This window comes from Rhinolophus sinicus, chromosome 3 (genome assembly GCF_057876585.1).
Source record: "Rhinolophus sinicus isolate RSI-liver-muscle chromosome 3, RSI-T2T, whole genome shotgun sequence".
Classification (NCBI taxonomy): Eukaryota; Metazoa; Chordata; class Mammalia; order Chiroptera; family Rhinolophidae; genus Rhinolophus; species Rhinolophus sinicus.
The window spans coordinates 58,243,882-58,263,846 of NC_142503.1; the positions used below are offsets into that span (position 1 = coordinate 58,243,882).

The 19,965-nt window shown below is 37.3% G+C and overlaps 1 long non-coding RNA gene and 1 other non-coding gene across 3 annotated transcripts in view; one reads left to right on the plus strand and one right to left on the minus strand.

The window, feature by feature from the left end:
* Positions 1 to 19,965, plus strand: part of LOC109448662 (uncharacterized) — a 430,094-nt gene that overhangs the window by 182,818 nt on the left and 227,311 nt on the right. The gene's annotated exons all lie outside the window — the stretch shown is intronic.
* Positions 509 to 613, minus strand: LOC141570854 (U6 spliceosomal RNA). Its single transcript, XR_012495300.2, has one exon. It is a non-coding gene; the product is annotated as a U6 spliceosomal RNA (small nuclear RNA).

The following is a 19,965-nucleotide window of genomic DNA, read 5'->3' on the forward strand; positions in this document are numbered from 1 at the left end:
TCAGTATTTGCCTTAATTTAGTGATAGGCAACTATTAGATATTACATTGAAATAATTATTTATTTTAAATATCTAATTGAATTGCACATATGGTATAATGTATGGTGAATAAATATGGTGAATTTTTATCTGGTTCCAAGAGATTGATGAATTGTTATAAGACCTGTCGGGTTTTCCATGCCTGAATTCATCAAGCAAAGATAAACAGAGGAGAAAAGCTCCTGTGTTTTTCCTGAAATTTTATTACCGCATGGCAGAAAGGATCAGAATGCCTACAAAGATTTTTTTTCAATATTGGAAAACTTTTTTGTCAGCTTTATTGAAATGTAACTTACATACAAGAAAATTTCACCAATTTTAAGATTTGATGAGTTTTGACAAATATATACTGTGATGTTACCACTACTGCAATCATGATAGAAAACATTTCTGTTACCACTCAAAAATTCCGTTGTGGTCCTTTGTAGTCACTACTATCCCCACCTCCTCTAATCCCTGATACTCAGTGAAATATGCAGATCACTTCATACATTTAAACATCCTCTGTGTGCAGACATCACACTAATCTTCTCTATATTGTTCCTGTTACAGTATGTGCACTCCTAAAGTAAGCCCTCCGAGTTTTCAGAAGTAAGATATAACTACATTGATATTAGCTTGTAAACTTTTTACAGCATTCATTTATTAAATTTCATAAGCTATTATTTCAATAGTAGATTAGACATATAATGTCAACCCCTTGGAGAAGAAAAATCAGTAATTCCCTAGTTTTGTGCCATGCACAGCATAGCACCGTATTGAGGTCCTGTCCTAGTCTCATGTGCAACTCATACCTCTTTTTGAAGCACTGAGATGTTAATTGATAATTATCTTTTTTTAGTCATCTTGCATTCTGTTACCTTAAGAATACTTTTGTTGTTGAGCTTTTGAAACAAAAAGTTGATTGAGCCTATGCCTCAGCTAACCACTTTGTTATCTTAAAACAATAATGTTCTAAGGCTCAAAGAATTGTTGAAATACATTTTTTAAGTGTGGAAGAGAAAAGGAAGGCAATTTAATTTACTCTTCTGGTTTGGCAAAGAACTACAAAAGAGGAAACGATAAGTGCATGAAAATTGCTGTATATACTCATGGCTGACAATTTTTTCCATTATATGTGCAGACATATTAAGTGTAAGAACACTGTTCATTGTGTATAAATACAAAGCATTCTTATTATTGGGCACCATCAGTACACATACACTGTGTGAATAATTTTAGCCGCAATGGAGATACCATTTCAGTTATTAGATTGAAATTTTCTTGTTTGTTTTTTTAAACTAAAAATGGGTGCACATAAATGATGCTACAATACATGGATGTGCCCAAACATGTTGGAAATGAATGAGAATGTGCTATAAATATTATGTGGTATTCATATCTTAAAGTCTGATGATATTGTTTGGCTATTCACAGCCATTTGCATTTGGTTGTTTTAAAACAGGTTTTCTACTAAGATAATATGAAAATATTAGTATATAAATAATAAAATATTAATAAAACATGGACTTTTACAGTACAGACTCCACAACTAACCTAAAAATGCATCACTTGTAAGACTCAAGTTATTTAGTTAACGGTGTGGAGGAGCTATAGAGTGGAAGCAATGATTTTTGAAGAAAATATGTTTTTTAACGTCTATACTTTTTAAATTTTACATCTGATTCTTTATCTCTATTCATAAACTACATTTTCCAAAGAACCCCTAGAAATCTACCTTCTTGGCAAGCAGAAACAGAAGATGTTACTTAAACAAGAGTGAAACCCTATGTAACGTTTTCTGAAGTTATTAGGAAAAGGGGTGCAATTTAACTTGTATTTGTCTATGTTTACATATTGTAAAAAGCTTGCTCCCTGGACCTCAGATCTCCAAACTCAATGTTTCTATTGATTTGAGACTAATGAGAAGCTCAGAGTGTTTGAGAACCCCAGAGAAAGCTACTTCTATTATTTTCCCATTAAAATGCAAGAGCCCCAAGGTATATGGTTTTATGCAGATAAATGTTGGGTAAATACCTGATCTTTGGGCATATTTGAACCGACATTATGAATCATGCCCAGTTCTGTCATCCCTGGCTAGGAATGAAAGTGTTTAGCTTTTCATCTGTATAACTGCCTTTTCCAGAGTCTCTTTGTCTTTGCTATAAGCACATTTAAGCTCAGTCATACACATTGTAATCAAGCTCAGTGTTGTCAAGAGTGACAATAATTGAAAGGTGAACGTAACTGCTAATATTTCATGCAACACTTGCCCTTTGTAATAGCAGTCGGCCACCCAGATCAGCAGGATGGGTGTGAGCTACATCTGTTCTGTGACAGTGTCTTTCCTAAACCAAAGGGTGTGCCTGTGGTTTAGTGCTGCCACATGGCTGCCATTGTTATTTCATAACCTAAAGCCCTTTCTTATTTCCCTCTTTGCTCCAGAAACCTTCGTTCCTGTGTGTTTTCTTCCCTTTTATCCTGATTCTCTAACAGCTGAACTACATAAATGCCAAGAAGCGACATGAATTCCTAAACAGAAGCTGCCATAAAACAACGCAGCTCCAACCAAGAAACATACATGTAGAGGCACATGACTGACAGGACTCAAAAGGCAGGTTTTAGTAAATGACAAGTGTGAAGTTCTTATTGTTGCTCTAGCCGATAGAAGCTCATATTTACACAAAAAAAATTATTCACATTTCAGAACAATTTAGTATAACTGGCAGCTTGGGAAAGAAAAGACTTAAAATCTCTTCAAGATGAAGAAGACAGGAGGAATACAGACTCCAAAGCGTTCTCTCACTTTGGAATATGTTGGCATCTTTTGATTTGGTTTAAAACTGGGATTTTGGAGAAGCAGCAGGAAAAGTTGAAATTACAAATTATTTTTGTTAAGAACAAGGGAGAATAAAAGAGTGAAAAGAAAGAGCTGTTCATCTTTTATTGATTCCAAGCATAATTCCATTCAGTGTTAATTAAATAAAAGTCTAAAGAAGCATGTTATCCTTTTGTATATACTCATTGTCATTACTACAGAAAGATCTGTGGTTATCTAGAAATACAGGAAGGAAATATTATGTGATGTCAATCCATTTATGTGTTCCGTGTTATAATTGCTAATAAAATGTCATGAAATATATAATTTGAACATTGCTTTTCATCAGTTAAAATAAGCTTATAAGGTGTTGTCTTAAGAAAGGATACAAAATTATTCTATATATATCCTATAATAAATTCTGGCTTCTGTATTTTTTACTACTGAGGGTCAATAAACCAGTCAAATAACAAAAAACTTAATAAAATAGAAGAAATCTCAGAAATTATCAAATCTGAATATTTTATTTTATAGTTGAGAAAAGAGGCTGAAAGAGAATAAATACATATTCCTTTAGTGTGACAATCTGGTTAGTTGTTCATCAAATTCCTTTCTTCTTTCTCCCTTGTAGTTAGGTATGGCCTTGTGACTAAGTTCTACTTAATGAAACATGGGCAGATGTGATGTGCTTTACTCTCAGACTCGGCCCATCAGAAATTCCCAGCTTGATTCTCCAGGCTTTTTACCTCTCTGCTGACCCAGAGTGAAAGACTCAGAGGTCCTATGACTCATGTAGCTTCAAGAGAAGGAAGCATGGATCTTGGAATCATTGTGGGGAAGGCATCTACACTCCAGGTATATAGGACTATTGTGTGAGTGAGCAATAAACTTATTTCTTAGGCCATTGGAATTTTGAAGGATGTCTATTATCACGTCCCGCACGATGAGGGTTGTGGGGGGAGGGAGAAGGGCAGCGCAAGGTTAAGAAAAGATAGTAGCCATGAATAGAGTGCAAGTGCAGGGCCCAGGGGATCAGCCTCAGGGTCTGAGCCCTGAATGCCAACGCATAATTTTTATTGGTAAACTTCTAAAGAGGTAAAAGATTATTAATCTCAAGATCTGTGTGTTAGTAGCCTGCTGGCTGTCTTTCCGAAAGTTCCCATTGTGTTCCGCTTGTACTTTGCCTTCACACACACGCACATCTCCAAGGAATCCATTGAAGGGGAGGGACCGATATAATTCCATCGGGTCTCAGTTTGCTGAGACTTCCCCTCAAAGGAGCTTTTCCGATATTTCTCCATTGGGCCTCAGTTTGTTGAGGCACTCCCTTGTGAAATCCTGGGAAGAGCGCGGGGAAACAAACGGTTTGGCAGCTGTAAGGCGACAGTCCATTATAGTATTATAGTTAGTGTTAACAAAAATATGGATTTGGAAAAACAAACTTCTATTGTCAAGGAAATGAAATCAGAGATTTATAAGTAGCTGTTGCAACAGTGGGAGAAGGAATACATCTGCCAATGGCCTAATCATCATCAACTGTGTCTTGGAATGGCAAGTTTCATTCTTCATCCTGGTCTGTCTCCACCACATCTGCAAAGGTTCCTTCCTTTCTAGTCTTACTGTTATAACACTATATTGGACTTTTATCATTTGAACTTCAATTGTGGCAAAAGCCTTCTAATTCTCACTGTGTCCCAACATGAAAATAATTCTGCTCAGAAAAACTTTATTGATATTTTTAATAGTTTTTTTATTTTTTAATTATAATTGACATGAAATATTATATTAGTTTCAGGTGTCCAACATAGTGATTAGACATTTATATAACTTACAAAATGATCACCCCAATAAATCTAATACACATCTGACACCATACATAACTATTACAATATTATTGACTGTATTCCTTATGCTGTACTTTACATCCCCATGACTATTTTGTAACTACCAATTTGTACTTCTTAATCCTTTCCCTTTTTTACCCATCCCCCAAACCCTTCCCATCTGGCAACCACCAAAATATTCTTTATATCTATGAGTTTATTTCTTTTTGGTTGTTTGTTTATTTTGTTCTTTAGATGCCATATATAAGTAAAATCATACGGCATTTGTCTTTCTCTGTCTGACTTACTGCACTCAACACAATACTCTCTAGGTCCATATGTTGTTGCAGATAGCAAGATTTTATTGTTTTTTATTGCTTTTTTAATGGAATAATATTCCATTGTATGTATGTACCACCTAATCTTCATTCATTCATCCATTGATGGATACACAGGTTGCTTCCTTATCTTGGCCATTGGAAGTAATGCTTCAATGAACCTATGGATGTACATGTCTATTCAAAGTAGTGTTTTGAATTTCTTCAGATAAATACCCAGAAGTGGGATTACTGAGTCCTTCTTTGTCTCTTGTTATAGTCTTTGTTTTAAAGTCTATTTTCTCTGGTATATGTGTTGCTACTCCAGATTTTTTAAAAAATTTATTTCCATTTTCATGAATCTATTTCCATCCTTTTACTTTCAGTCTGTGTGTTTCTTCCATTCTGAAGCGAGTCTCTTGTAGGCAACATTATATAAGGATCTTGTTTTCTTAACCATTGAGGCACCCTATGTCTTTTGATTGGAGCATTTTATCCGTTTACATTTAAATAATTATTGTTAGATATGTAATTATTGCCATTCTATTATTCACATTTTGATCTTTTTCTTCTTCTTCAAGAAATCCCTTTAATATTTCTTGTGATACTTGTTTGGTGGTGATGAACTCCTTTAGCTTTGCTTGTCTGGGAAGATCTTAATACGTCCTTCAATTCTAAATGATAGCTTTTCTGGGTAGAGTAATCTTGATTGTAGGTCCTAGCTTTTCATCACTTTGAGTATTTTGTGCCAATCCATCTGATCTGCAAAGTTGCTGTTGAGAAATTTGCTGATAGTCTTATGGAAGCTCTTTTGTAGGTAACTAGCTCTCCTCTTGCTGCTTTTAAGATTATCTCTTTGTCTTTAACCTTTGGCATATTAATTATGATGTGTCTTGATATGTGCCTTTTGGGGTTCATCTTTTTTGGGACTCTCTGGGCTTGTATGTCTGTTTCCTTAGCCAGGTTAAGGAAGTATTCTGTCATTTTTTCTTCAAGTCGGTTTTCTATTTCTTACTCTCTCTTTAATCCTATGAGGTGAATGTTGATATGCTTGATATTGTCCTAGAAGTCCCTTAAACTATCCTTTTTTTTAAATCTTTTTTTCTTTCTGCTGTTCTAATGGGGTGTTTTCTACTATCTTGTCTTCCAAATCACTGATTCGATCCTCTGCTTCATCTAATCTACTGTTGATTCCCTCTAATGTATTCTTCATTTCAGTTGTTGCATTCTTTATTTCTGACTGGTTCTTGTTTATGTTTTTTTATCTCCATTTTTATGTTTCCTATCTCTTTGTTGAAGTTCTCCCTGAGATCATTGAACATCCTAATAACCAGGGTTTGGAACTCGGCATCTGGTAGATTACTTGTCTCCCTTTTGCTTAGTTCTTTTCCTGGAGCTTTGTTCTGTTCTGTCTCCCCATTTTGGCTGCCTCCCTTTGTTTGTCTCTATGTATTAGGTACACAGGGTGTACCTAATATGGGTGGCTATGCCCCCCAGTCTTAGTAGAGTGGCCTTATGTAGTAGGTATCCTTGGAACTCAGTGATGCAGTCTCCCTGGTCACCAGAGCCTGGTGCTCCAGTATGTCCCTTGTATGGGTTGTGCGTGCCCTCCTGCTGTAGTTGAGCTTTGATTGCTATTTGCATGTAAATGGGAGGGATTGACCCTTGGGCTGCTTCCTTGTGAGAACTGGCCATGACTGCAGTGGAGAGATGCTGTTGTGCAAGAGCTGATCCCAGGATGCATGATTCACTTTAGCAGGGTTGTGGTGCCTACCCACTGTGCCCTTTGGTTGTGTTGTCTGTGGAGGTCATCAGGTGGTGCTCCAGCTTGGTCAGTAGCTGACCACTGAATATGCCAGTACTTTGGCATCCTGGGAGGGGCCCCACCACAGGCCAAGTTCAGTGGCTGCCTGTGCTCTTCCTGGGCCCATCTGACATGAGCCACAAAGCAATCTGCAGATGTCTGCCACCTGCACTTAGCTTAGAGGTGCCTGGCAGAGGCTGAGCTGCAAACTGAGGCCAGCTGCTGCCAATGTTGGGCTTAGGGCTACTCAACAAGAGGTACCGGACACACCAAAGCCAGATGCTACTTGTTTGGGTTTTGTGAACCTTTGAGAAATTTTAGAAAAGTCTGCAGCATGAGCCAAGACAGGGCATTTGTATGGAAAAGCCACTGGAAGCAGCTTGGGTGTGCCTGTACATTGAATGGTGCAGTTTCAGGGCATCACTAGAGTGGGGTGAAAGGTGTTATCCAGGTTGATGGAGACTCAGACATGGCGGCTGCCTGCATCTGCATGCTGTGGTGGGGGGAAGGCTCAACAAAGGAACAGTGGCTTCTGCCAGCACTTCTATCTGGGAGAGAGCTGCCCCTGTAGCCCTCGTTCTGAAGCCAGACAACTCAGTTCCTCCTCATATGTCCCTGGTGCCTTCTGAGCTGCTGCCCAGCATTGGAGCTCAGAAGCTAGTGAGTCTGTCAGCAAGTAAGTCCATGCGCGGGCCCTTTACGAGAGCCTGGGGCTGCAGCTGCCCTCGTCTCAGTCAGCACAGTCTCCACTGGTTTTCACAGCCAGAAGGTATGGGAACTTCTCTCCCCCACCACCTTCCCCATACTGGAACCCTGGGCTGAGGAACCTGATGTGGGGCTGGGATCCCTTGCTCCCCAGGGGGGGGCTCAGCAACTGAAATATCCCCCCCAGTTTTTAACTGCCACACATGGGTGTGAGACTAACCCATTCCTTGTCTCTGCTGCTCCTACCAGTCAAAACATAGCCTCTTCTGTATATCCTTAGTTATAAGATTTCAGCTAGACTTGAGGCAATTCTCAATGATGGTTGTTCTGTAGCTTAATTGTAATTTTGATGTGGTTGTGAGAATTGCCAAACACAGCATTTACCTACTCTGCCATCTTAACAAGAAGTCTCTGTTGACTCTTAATTGTTTAGAGCTGAATTGAGGAATTGGAGGCCTGTGGATGCATATGACATTTAGAGAGGTTTTGCTTGGCTTATGTGATGTGATGTTTTTAAAAACTTTGTTGTCAGTGTTTAAAAATTAAGATATTAAAAAAAATCCAGATTTTTGGCTTATCTTGACACATAAATGGTTTGGCAGGGTTGGGTCCCCATTCTCATCTGGATGCCATCAGCTGGAGCAAGGCATGTACTTTAGGGTTTTCTTCATCCTTACCTGTATTAGTCAGGACTGTCCAGAGAAACAGAACAAATAGGGTGTGTGTGTGTGTGTGTGTGTGTGTGTGTGTGTGTGTGTGTGTGTGTCTGGGAAAGGTCATGTTCTTGTCTACCTTCATCATTTGCTTCTGCTGCTTACTCTACCATGAAAGTTCTGGTGGGCCTAGCCACTGTTTCAGTGTTACCTTCCCTGCTAAGTTTGGCCCATTTTTTTTTTCTTCTTTTCTTTTCTTTTCTTTTCTTTTCTTTTCAGTGAAACCTTCTTGACCATTCAGCCCAGAATGATCACTCATGTCTCTGAAATCTCATGATACTTTCTATTTGGATCACTCTTACTGCATTTTGGTCATATACAGTTTTATATTGCTATTTAACTTCCAAATGAGTATTCAAGATCCACCAAGGAAGAGTGAAAAGTATTTGTAATCTGTCGTAATAAGTATTTGTAATAAGGCAATATCTTGAATGAAAATAGGAGGCATAGTAATTAGGTTGTAGCAATCAAGATAATAAGTTAATTTAGGAAGTATGTAATCTATTTACCACAGTTTCATTGGATAAATATTTGTTGCTCCCCTACTGTACACCAGGTAGTATGCTGAGGGCATTGTGTATATTATCTCATTTAATCTCAAAGCAATCTTTGAAGAAACTACTATCATTAGCCCCATTTTGTGCTTGGGAAAAGAGAGACTTAGAGAGGTTAAATTTGCCAGTGGTCCCAAAGCTAAGACATGACTAGTTTGGAATGCTAACTCAGGTAGTGTGACTTCAGAGCCCAGTATCTTATTTAACCATCATGATAAACTGTCTTTCCAGATTCATGTATAGTTTATAAATGTGACAGAAAATAAATAAGTTGAAATTTCAGAGACAGCAATAAAAACAGCAAAGCAAGGTAGACCGTTTGCAAAGAGAGTAGTCAGTTTGTTAAATGAGTGGCATTGAGTAAAAGTAAAAGTCAGGAAATTACACAATACCAAAGTAACATGCATTATAGGAGATATTAAAAATACAGCACATAATCATCAGCACAGAAGTTGAGATACAATAGTAGAAAAGATATCTGAGACTAGGGAAAAATCCTAATTACAGGGAATAAGCTATTGCTGCCTTAGATAATTATGTATTATAGGTACAGTTTCTGTTGCATTGATTCCCAAAGATTCTCTAATCGTTTTTATATATTAAAAAAGCCAAACACATTGAGGCATAATACTGTGCTATGAGATATTACAGTACAGAGTATCTGGCACATTGTAGGTACTCAAAACACACTTGTGGAAGGAGGGAAGAAAGGAAATCAGTGACCTCATGGAAAATTAAGACAATAATATCAGGATTTTTTTTTTTCAGATAAATTTCCTCAAATATAAAAGGAAAGTGTGAGAAGAAATGTTGGGGTTTAAATTCATAGTGGTCCTATTATTGACAGTCAGAACATTAAAGAATCTAAATTTCGGCTGTTTGATATTTGATAATATCTGGCTGGCTGGATGTGACTGATATTTTGCTCTTTCACAAATGTTTTATTTTATTCATCTAGCTACAAAATCGATATTTGACTTAATGTGGACATATGTGGGAAGGAATGTTATTATGTTGCCTGGCATATGAAAGCTAAAAAGTGCAGAGATTTATGGTATATTTTAAAAGGGCACTTCCTGCCTTCCCCACCCCCCACACACACTACACCAGGAATGTTGTCTTTCTTTAGTCTTGGGGGAGGAGTGAGGTCTCTAGCTAACTACTGTGTCTTTTTATAGTCTTTCTTAGCAAATGTCCCTTCCCCTTAGCATTTGTACCACAAAATAATGCATATAAGAGATCAAAGAGTTAAATATCATAGCCCCACCTTCCCTGAATAATATCATGTAGCACAATACAGTGGGACTCTCAGGGATATAAGCTCACAAAGTTTGGACTGGATGGAAATCTGGCCTCTGAGCAGGAAGAAACCAGGTCTTCACTCATTGTAGTGACTAAAGCTGCATCTCCATCTCACTAAATACCAACTAAAATGCTTACGTTGAAGACCATATTATACTCTGTATTCAAAACGATGATGACAAAAGTTCAAGCTCTCTAGCAGGTATGTGAAATGCATAGAAACATGTGAAGAATATAATATAGAGGCAAAGAAACAAGTCTCCAAAGATGCAGACAGTATGATGCCTGTTTATAAAGTTCAAAGCAAAGTGAAAGTAAACAGTCTATTGCACAGGCAAACATACGTGCACAGGTGCGATAAAGCAAGGGGATGAGTAAGACGCAATTCAGGATCAGGGTGATTTCTGAGAAAAGGATACATTGGGACTGGAGAGGAGGATGAACATCCCAACATATGTAAATATCTGGTAATATTTATTTCTTGGCTTGAAGAGAGAGTTCATAGCTTTCATTATATATTAAATAAATAAATATCCAATAAATAACATAAATTTTAGAAGGGTCATGCATAAATAAATGATGATAATGCATTATGAACCAACTGTTATGATGAATCTAATTCTGTGTACCTTAGGTGCAAAAACAAATAAGCCAACAAACAAAGAAAAACAAGGGCACCATGATTGGGATAAGCATATCACTTTCTGAAATGGCAACTCAGAAGGGGAAACTCCCATTTTCACTTAAACAAAAAAGAAAATCAGCTATATTCTGTTGTAATAGTAAGAGTTAAATATTTTTAAAAGCCAAAGAAGGAAAATAAAAAGTTATCCCTCTCCTTTAGCAGCTGGCTCAAGAATATTTTTAAAAATAGTGGTTCTCAAGATCAATGTGTACATGTGTAAGTGTGTAAATACACATACATGCCCACAAACCATTTGCTGTTTTTTCTCTCCCTTCCGTATAAAAAAATGTTGATTTAATGTTGATGAAATTTGCATACGACACAAAGCTAGATGAGATAGCTCATATTTTAGGTGACAATAAAACACCCCAAAGGATCTTGAACTTAGTGCTGATAATAGTCAAAGAGGATGGGATCAGGCATACAAAATGGTGAGAACTGTTGCTTTATGGCTTTGTGGAACTCCCACATTGAACTACAATTAAAAGTTAAAGTTATGTTGGTCCAATATGCTATCAAGTCTATATCTTCTATTTCTGAGCCTTAATTTTTAGTTCTACTGGTCACTTTTAAATATTTAGCACACACATTTTCTTGTATTGCATTCTGTAGCACTGGAGGTAGATGGGATTCAAACAAGGACCTTTTTAAAAACACCAGTTTCCTTGTCTTAAAAAAAACTCAGCTTGTATGAATAACTACGGTACACATCTTGTACTTTAGAGCATATCTATGCCTTCTGAACAAAGAAAATGCAACTGTAAGAAAGGTAAAGGGAAGAGAGTCTCAGTGATGCTTCACATCGAATGTCTAAAACATGGGGAAAGGGAAAAAGAGAAAAACTAGGGCACTGATAGAGATCACAGTACATATTTTCCTTCCATGCAGTGGTGGGGTAATCAATTTGCTAGAATAATGGCCCAGGCAAAAAGGAGTCATGCTGTCTCCTAACAGTTTCCTACAGGGTTTGAAATCATGTTGCAGGCCATATAATCTATGCCTGAGTTTATATGAAACTTTGAACTTTGTTTTCCTGAATGTATCAAAGCACTGAAATCCTGACAGAGAGGAAAAAGAAAAAATGTGGTTTTAAGTTCATCTTTATGTGGTACTAGCAGCCGTGAAAAAGAAAGCTTTAGAACCCAGGAATGCTTCTCTTCCCTGAGTGATTTGATGGTCTTTGGAAATTGTAAGTGTGACTTAAACATCTTGATGTATATAGAAATGTTATCTAATTATATCCAAGAGACTGAGAGAACAATCTAAAATAACTTAATGAAGACCTATAGAATAAGTCAATGGATCTCCTTTACTGAAAAAAAAAAAAATTGATTGGATTTAACAACTAATCTCCTTGAAAATTAATTAATTAATTTTTAAAGTATTATTCGCCATATTAGTTGAGTCTTTTGGATCTCTAGTTCAAATATTAAATTTTAAACTTGCTGTTTCTCAGGAGGAAAGAACAGAGTCTAAACAAAGTAAGTGCAAGTTTAATGACATGCCTACCAGAGTTCAGAGGGTAATGCTTTACAGAAAACATTTGCAGTTTTTCTTTTAAAAAAATCATGTTCTATGTTCATAAAATCAAGAAAACAGTATAAATAAAATAGAACCAATGGAAATGCCTTTTTTCCAGAAACCCTGCATATCAAAACCAAAAAAGTATTTTCTAGTAAAAAGAGCATCAAATAACATGCGATGTGATATAAATGTTTTCCCTTTTCAAATGGTAGAATTTTCATTGATTCATCAAACTCTTACAGTGCTATGAATTTGAGGTAGCAAAACATTTGTGGTGGCATTTAAGATTCATATTAACGATATCTACAAAGATTGTTCTCCATATGCTTTATGCTCATTTTATATATCTCATGCCTAATTATATGGTGATTTATAATGGTGTAATTTTTTAAAGTGATTTTTCAGCCCTATTGTTCAGCCAAGCTAGCCTCTAATTTGTAGAGTCCCTCTCCCCAGTTTCAATGGCTCCTGCACAAAACCCCATTTCTCATTAACAGTTCCCATTCCTTTTGGCAGTCAGGATAAAATCTCTAATCAAGCTCGAGGAAAGAGCCACAGTTCAAAGATGTCATTGGGTCTCCAGGCTGGTCTTGTGTGTCTCACTAAAGGTTCTCAGGCTTAACATTTGGTTTGTGAAGAGAACTGTCAGAGTCAAATACTCCAATCAGCAGTCAAATAAAGCACATTAAACGAGCAGAAAGGAGAGTGAGAGTTTTATAAAAGAGAACATAAAACTTCAATACTTGTTTCAGAGTCTTATAATTTTAGCAACTGCTCCCCATGAACTTTCTGATGAGTGTACATCGGGATGTGCTAACCTCAGTGGGCTGCTTTTGGAAGCATCCCGTTTTTATACCTAGTGACCTCTCCTTTTTACAGTATTTTATTCGTCAGTATCCTCCTTCTGCTTTCTTTTCTTATAAGTAGTACAAAGTTTAGGGAGGTTGTGTGGGGGAAAATGATCTTAATTTACATATTCCTACAGGATTAATGATTTCAGAGACTATCGTTCTGAAAATCTATATCTGTTTGAGACTGTAAAGGAACAAACTTTCCTAAGACCTCAGGAGAACAATATAAAGCAGGCTTTTATTTTGATTTAGGGATGAAGTTCAAAAAAGATGTATATTGCAGATGTCAAATCCACTATTTTGCTCCTGATAAGTATGTAGGACTCCCAGGAGCCTGTTTTGTAGGAGGAAAGAATAACAGGCTTAAGTCTCATGATGCAAATGTGAGAAAAGAATTTTGTCCATAATTTTAGCTTAACATTTGGGGAAGGAAGTTTCAATTTAATCTTAGAAAGTGAATTCTGTCTGCTCTCTTTTCACAAAACAGCAGTACCATTATGAATTACATTTGACTTCATAATGTCCACAGTGAAGTTTCTTGTTTTTGATATGCCCAAGTGAAAGCAACAACAAAAAATACTTTGCATATTAGCGCATTTCAGTTTTACACTCCTGAAAAACAGTTACTGATGCCCTTTTATAGATAAAGTGTGGCCACAATTCTTGAGTGTATAATTCTTTTTTTATTTTTTTAATTGTTACTTTGTTTTGTGATTACAGTTTATTGGGGTGACAATTGTTAGTAAAGTTACATAGATTTCAGGTGTCCAATTCTGTATTACATCATCTATATATCACATTGTGTGTTCACCACCCAGAGTCAATTCTCCTTCCATCACCATATATTGGATCCCCTTTACCCTCATCTACAACCCCCCACCCCCTTACCCTCTGGTAACCTCTAAACTGTTGTCTGTGTCTATGAGTTTCTGTTTCTCATTTGTTTGTCTTGTTCTTTTGTTGTTTTCAGTTTTATGTACCACATATCAGTGAAATCGTATGGTTCTTGACTTTTTCTGTCTGACTTATTTCGCTCAGCATAATAATCTCAAGATCCATCCATGTTGTCACAAAAGGTACTATTTCATCTTTTCTTATGGCAGAATAGTGTTTCATTGTGTGTGTGTGTGTGTGTGTGTGTGTATCTCACAACTTTTTTATCCAGTGATCTATCGAAGGACACTTTGTTGTATAATTCATTGTAATGTTCCACCATCAACACATACTTTGTCAGAGTGGTCTTGACTGTATGAATTAGCCAGATTACATGTTTCTCAAAAAGTAAAACATTAAGGCTATCTTCATCCATTTCTTTTTTTTTTTTTTTAAGAGTATCAAACTGCTTTAGTAAATGGCCCAGAATTATTTATCCCAAAATGACGTCAGGAAGCCTTTAACCACTGCTATCATGATTTCTGATATCAAAATCTTCAATAAAATTATCCCTTTGTATACAGCAGTCCATCCATTACCCATAGTATTTGGATGAGTTAAATGTCTTGCTTACGACATGTTTAATGTTTTGTGAATCCTGCCTCCTGATTCACTTCAAGTACTTTATAATTATATTCCTTGAAAACAGATGCTTTTAATATTCAGCTTGAGAGTTTTATAAGCTATACAAATATTTTGTTTGTGGTATTTTCTGGTGCTCACAGCCAAAATGTACTAGTCGTCTTTCCAGAAGATCATTTTATTATGTAGGAACCTGGGCATTTCAGCTTCTGAAGAGTTCCCCCCCACCACCCGAAAATGAGATCTGTCAACTTCATGATCTGTTCTACTGCAAAGGACCAGGTCCCTGCGTTTTAATTCTTTGAATAGATCATGAAAATATTTTGTCAGATACTCACCCTCAATTTCATAAACTGATAATGTGGCTCTCGTCCTGGTCTGCCCTTCCTTCTGTTGTTGGGCTGAAGAGTTTTCCTCAAGCCTTCTAAGGAAGAAGGCCCAATTAAAACCAGTCATTCTTGTGCCACTAAAACCCACACAATAATTTGAAGAAATACCTCTAATTTGAAGCTGTTAATACAACTGTAATTTTATGTCTTGAACATTGCCGTTGTAGGGTACTGCCAATCTTTGAAAACAAACCAGTAATAGCACCATTTGAGAACCACCCAGGGTCAATTGTCCTCTTTTCTTTTTTCTAAATAACCTATTAAAAGACCCCTAGCAGCTGTAACAATAACTAAAAAACTAGCAGTGCCAATTATGCCTGGGTAGTAGTAGTGGTAGCGCAGCACCAGTCCCAGAAATACTCCCAACCAACAGTCTAGCAATTTTCCGTGCCCAGGGTACTCAATCCAAGAAATAGGTTGGCTATTTTGTTGAGGAAGAAGTGTTATGGTTTTTATATCTATGATTTTTCAGGATATGAAACTTTAAAAACCACTTCTATTTAACGCTATAAGCCTTATAGTTTTGCAGTGAAATTGAAGTAAGAGTGCGTTGTGCAAAATATCAGAACATAGCGGCAGGATGTGCATACATTTAGATATCATTTGTAAGTTGCCGCAATTTATAGGTATTGTTTATTTGATAACAATAGTGCTGCTAGTTTTTTTTTTTTAATTTTATTGGGGAATATTGGGGAACAGTGTGTTTCTCCAGGGCCCATCAGCTCCAAGTCATTGTCCTTCAATCTAGTTGTGGAGGAAGCAGCTCAGCTCCAAGTCCAGTTGCTGTAGTTGCAAGGGGCACAGCCCACCATCCCATGTGGGAACTGGACCGGCAACCTTGTTGTTAAGAGCTTGTGCTCTAAACAACTGAGCCATCCAGCTGCCCCTCCAGAAGCTCAGCAGCAGCTCATTGTCTTCAATCTAGTTGTGGAGGGCGCAGCTCACTGTCCCGGCAACCCTGTTGTTCAGAGCTCGCGCTGTAAGCAACTGAGCCACCCGGCCGCCCCAGTGCTGCTAGTTTTGAAATAATAAAACTCAACTATTTTTTCTGTTCTTCCTGGATCAATGTCTCAATCTGCTGATCTCTTATTGTTTATATTGCTAAGGTGTCATGTGTTATTCTCTAAGTGTATATTCTATAGTGTGTTTTTCTCTACTCCTTCGTGTGAAAAATCTTATCTGTACTATAAATTTCTTGAGGAAAGAAACAATGAATGCCACGTGTTGTTTGGATACCCTTTAACACTTGATATATTACAAGGTACTACATACTAAATAAATTAATTAAATAATTTCATATTTCCAAGGTTTTACATATTAATGGCTATGCATATAATTTTTATAATTTAACTATTCTTGCTACACATTCTAATATTACCATCTGTCTTTTTAATGCATTATTATAGCAAAATGTATTGTCTGAAAGGTTATGCTATACGTTATGCTGTTTAATCAAGTATTCTGACTAATACATTTTATTCTGAATATTATCCATGAATTAATAATTTTTAAAACTTTTCCTGCTATGTCATGTATTTTAATGCTAAACCTAAATTAAACAAAGTTAAACTATAATGATTTAAGAGATACTTCTTGAGTCTAGGTCAACCAAACTAGTAAAAGAAATATCTGCTAATAGAGACTTCTGGGTTGTAGAATTCCAGTTAAATAAGCTTCTAATTATGTGAATTGATTTAAAAAGCTATTAAGTGATGTAGAAGAGAAAATATCCAAATATGTGGTCATATTTGTGTTTTAAAAGTCCAAGAATATCGAACTGATAGTGGTATTTAATATTGTTTTTGAGTAAAAAAGTAGTCCAGATTTTGGATATGTAAAATTTATATACCCAAATTTACATGTATATGTATAGTTTTAAGTCTCTCCCCATGTCTCCCTCTGTTTTTCACACCATATCATTCACCTATTCTCTCTGCTTCATTTTTGAGAAAAGAAGGCAAGGGGTGGAAACATGTTATCTGATATAATGTTTTCAGGGGCAGACAGTAGTCTAGAAAGAGTCTCTGTGAAAATGTAGACATTTCCATTGAGCCTGACACCTCTGCAAAATAGTTTACTCTCTGGGAAAGGCGGTGCCTGGATCCCCTACACATTCTGTCCCCCATCCACATTCAAACTGTCCTTAGTCTCCTAACTGACAAGGGAAAATCAAACTGACTCAATATGTTGTCCAACAGGGCTACAAATTATCTTCAATATCCTTTCCTGACCATCTACCTTACTCCTATGGGAACTGTTGGAGAATGAAATTGTCCCAGGAATTACTACCTCTGAAAGTCGAAATAACAGGAAGGGTATTACAATGCACACACATACACAGATATTATCTATAACATTGGTGAGCTAAGTCAAGGTTTTCTTTCTTTAAAGCATAGAGGGGGATGGATGTGTAATCTCATTCTGTCAGAAATGCTGAAGATTTTCATATATCACTGTGTTTCAAAATAAATTACGTGCATAGTAGTGCTACATTAAACCTACATCCAGCACTGAAATGTTTCTTCACTGAGTTGTGACGCTTTTTTATCTCCTGAAATAAGAAACACATTTAACTTGGTTTCTATGATCATCCTGAAAATAATGCTCTCTTGTTTTGGCATAAAGTAGAAACATACATTTTTAATCAAGAAGTATGCTTTTCATTGAGAGAGGGACAGCCGGCACCTCGTGCTGACTTTAAAGCGGTTTTGTAGAGCTGTGGAGGGCGGACATGGCCCACTTCATCCACAGCTCAACATACACACTGCTGACATCAGGCTGGCTTCAGGCGAATATTACAGAGTGAGGTTTCACTCACTTCTGTCAAGCCTCCTCTCCCACCTCAGGATGAAAAAGAGACATGGCATTTCTTTTAAGCATGGATGCCATGTTCAGACTTATCCCACAGGCTTTATTTTTGACTTTTACCTCCTGCACTGCTAATGGGAAATTGCCAATAGTGTTGACTCTCTCTCCTACCCCATCGATTTCTTTTTTTTTTTTTTTTTTTTAGCTAAATATGTACAAAAAGTTTGATTGAAATGTGCCAAGTCCCAGTTCGGTATTCCCTGATACTACACACAGTGAGTTGCAATAAATATAGTACTAAAATTCTGAAATTACTCCATGCACCCATTTCTATAGTTAAATACCAAGAAAGACATAAGGGAATTTACAGTATGCTTCAAAGGGGGAAAAAACACCTCCTCCCAGTCTAATAAAATTTGGTAGCTCGGGGTCACTTCCTAATAGGTGCTACTTCCTCTATTTTAATAAAGGTATTTTAACACCTGAATTCTATGCCAGATACCATTGTCATTTTTTCCACTGACTGGCTCAACTAACTGCTGGTGGGGGCCAGACACTCTTCAAACACTGCTGCTGAATGCCAAACACAACTAACATGCATATGGAAGAAGCCAGGGAAAGCAGCACCCCCCTAATTATAGCCAAAGGCTCACAGTCCAGAGAGCTCACAGGAACTTCTGGGGTGGATGGGGGTCAGGAAGCTCCTCAACCACGATCCCTGAATTGGCAGCTATCCTTTCCCACCCCATCAACACACAGTCATTTTTTGCCTGCCAAATCCTTGTCCAACCCCAATTCAGATCTATTTATACTTGCCTTTCCTATTTCTGGGCTCAGATGTTAGCCCATACGGTGTGTTGACCGGCACTAAATGTTACTGTGAGAGACCAGCGTTTGCCAGCTTCCTTGGTTGCTGACAGCAGGGAGACAAAAGTTCTGAATATCTGAGCGACCTTACTTAATCTTCCTAGCATAATCCTGGCCTCAGAGTGGTGGCAGTGAGGTTCAATTTAAGAGCACTAAATCTCCTGAAATTGAAGAATTTAATGGGTTAAGAGTTGATGCTAGCTAGCCTTCTTTGGCAACAATGATGGAGCCCCACAGGGCTTCGCAAACCGTGGTGTGTGCAAGAATCACCTAGGGAATGAGTCAGTGATGCAGCTTCAGGGGTTGCTTGCAGAGATTCTGATTCCCTTGGAAAGGGACAAGCCCAGTAATCAGTTTTCAGTAAGCCCTGCAGGTGATTTGTGATGCAAGTGTTCTGAGGCCCCCCGCTTTAAGAAGCAATCGGGGTCTTCAGCGTTCTCTCCCAAAACACGAGGCCACGTTTCAAGAGTAAGGGGATTAGCAACCTGATTTGGAGTGCTTCTTTAATTCAGATTTATTTAAAGCTTTGGAACACTGAACTTTGTTGTAGAAACTTTATTTAAAATTCTGAGGTGGAATAACCTTCTTTTCTGAGTTCAGTTTTAACAAGAAATGCTATTTGAAGACTGTGGTCCCCGGTTTGTGAGGTCTGAGCATAAAAAGAAAATAAAACCCTACAAGTTGGACCTTCTTATGTAAAACTAGACCTCATTCTTTTTAAGAGGTGTGACCTTGGATCATTAAAATTTTTCTGAAGAGAAGAAATCTGGGATAGATAGCTTTCCTGATAAAATGTGCAGTAGAAATTGTAAGCAGCTTATATAGTGCTCTATCTTTTATGCTGTTTTAAGGGAGTACTTAAATGAAAAGGAATGTTTTAAAGTTAACTCAGCTGAATTCTGTGTAGAACAGAGGGAGCAATCCCCAGGGTGCATCGCTTTTGATATGTTCTCTTGCTTCACTCTTTATGGATAACTTAAGAAAACATTGCCACCTTCCCTTTGACCAGGAACTGGGGTAGGTGGGTGAGTCTGTGCTGTGCAACCATAGGACAAAAGACATAGTATTTAAATAAAAATAAAATAAGTGAGTTTTATTCATACAGCAGTTCCAAGGAAAGTGAGTTCCTTGTTCCAGTAGCCAGTGGGTTTTCAGAGTAGAAAAGCACAAAAATAAACACTCAGAAAAAGGGGTACATGTGATTGGATTGAAGGGAAGATATGTGAGGATGTGAGCAGGGAAAACAGTAATGAGATACTAAAGAAGAGCTTG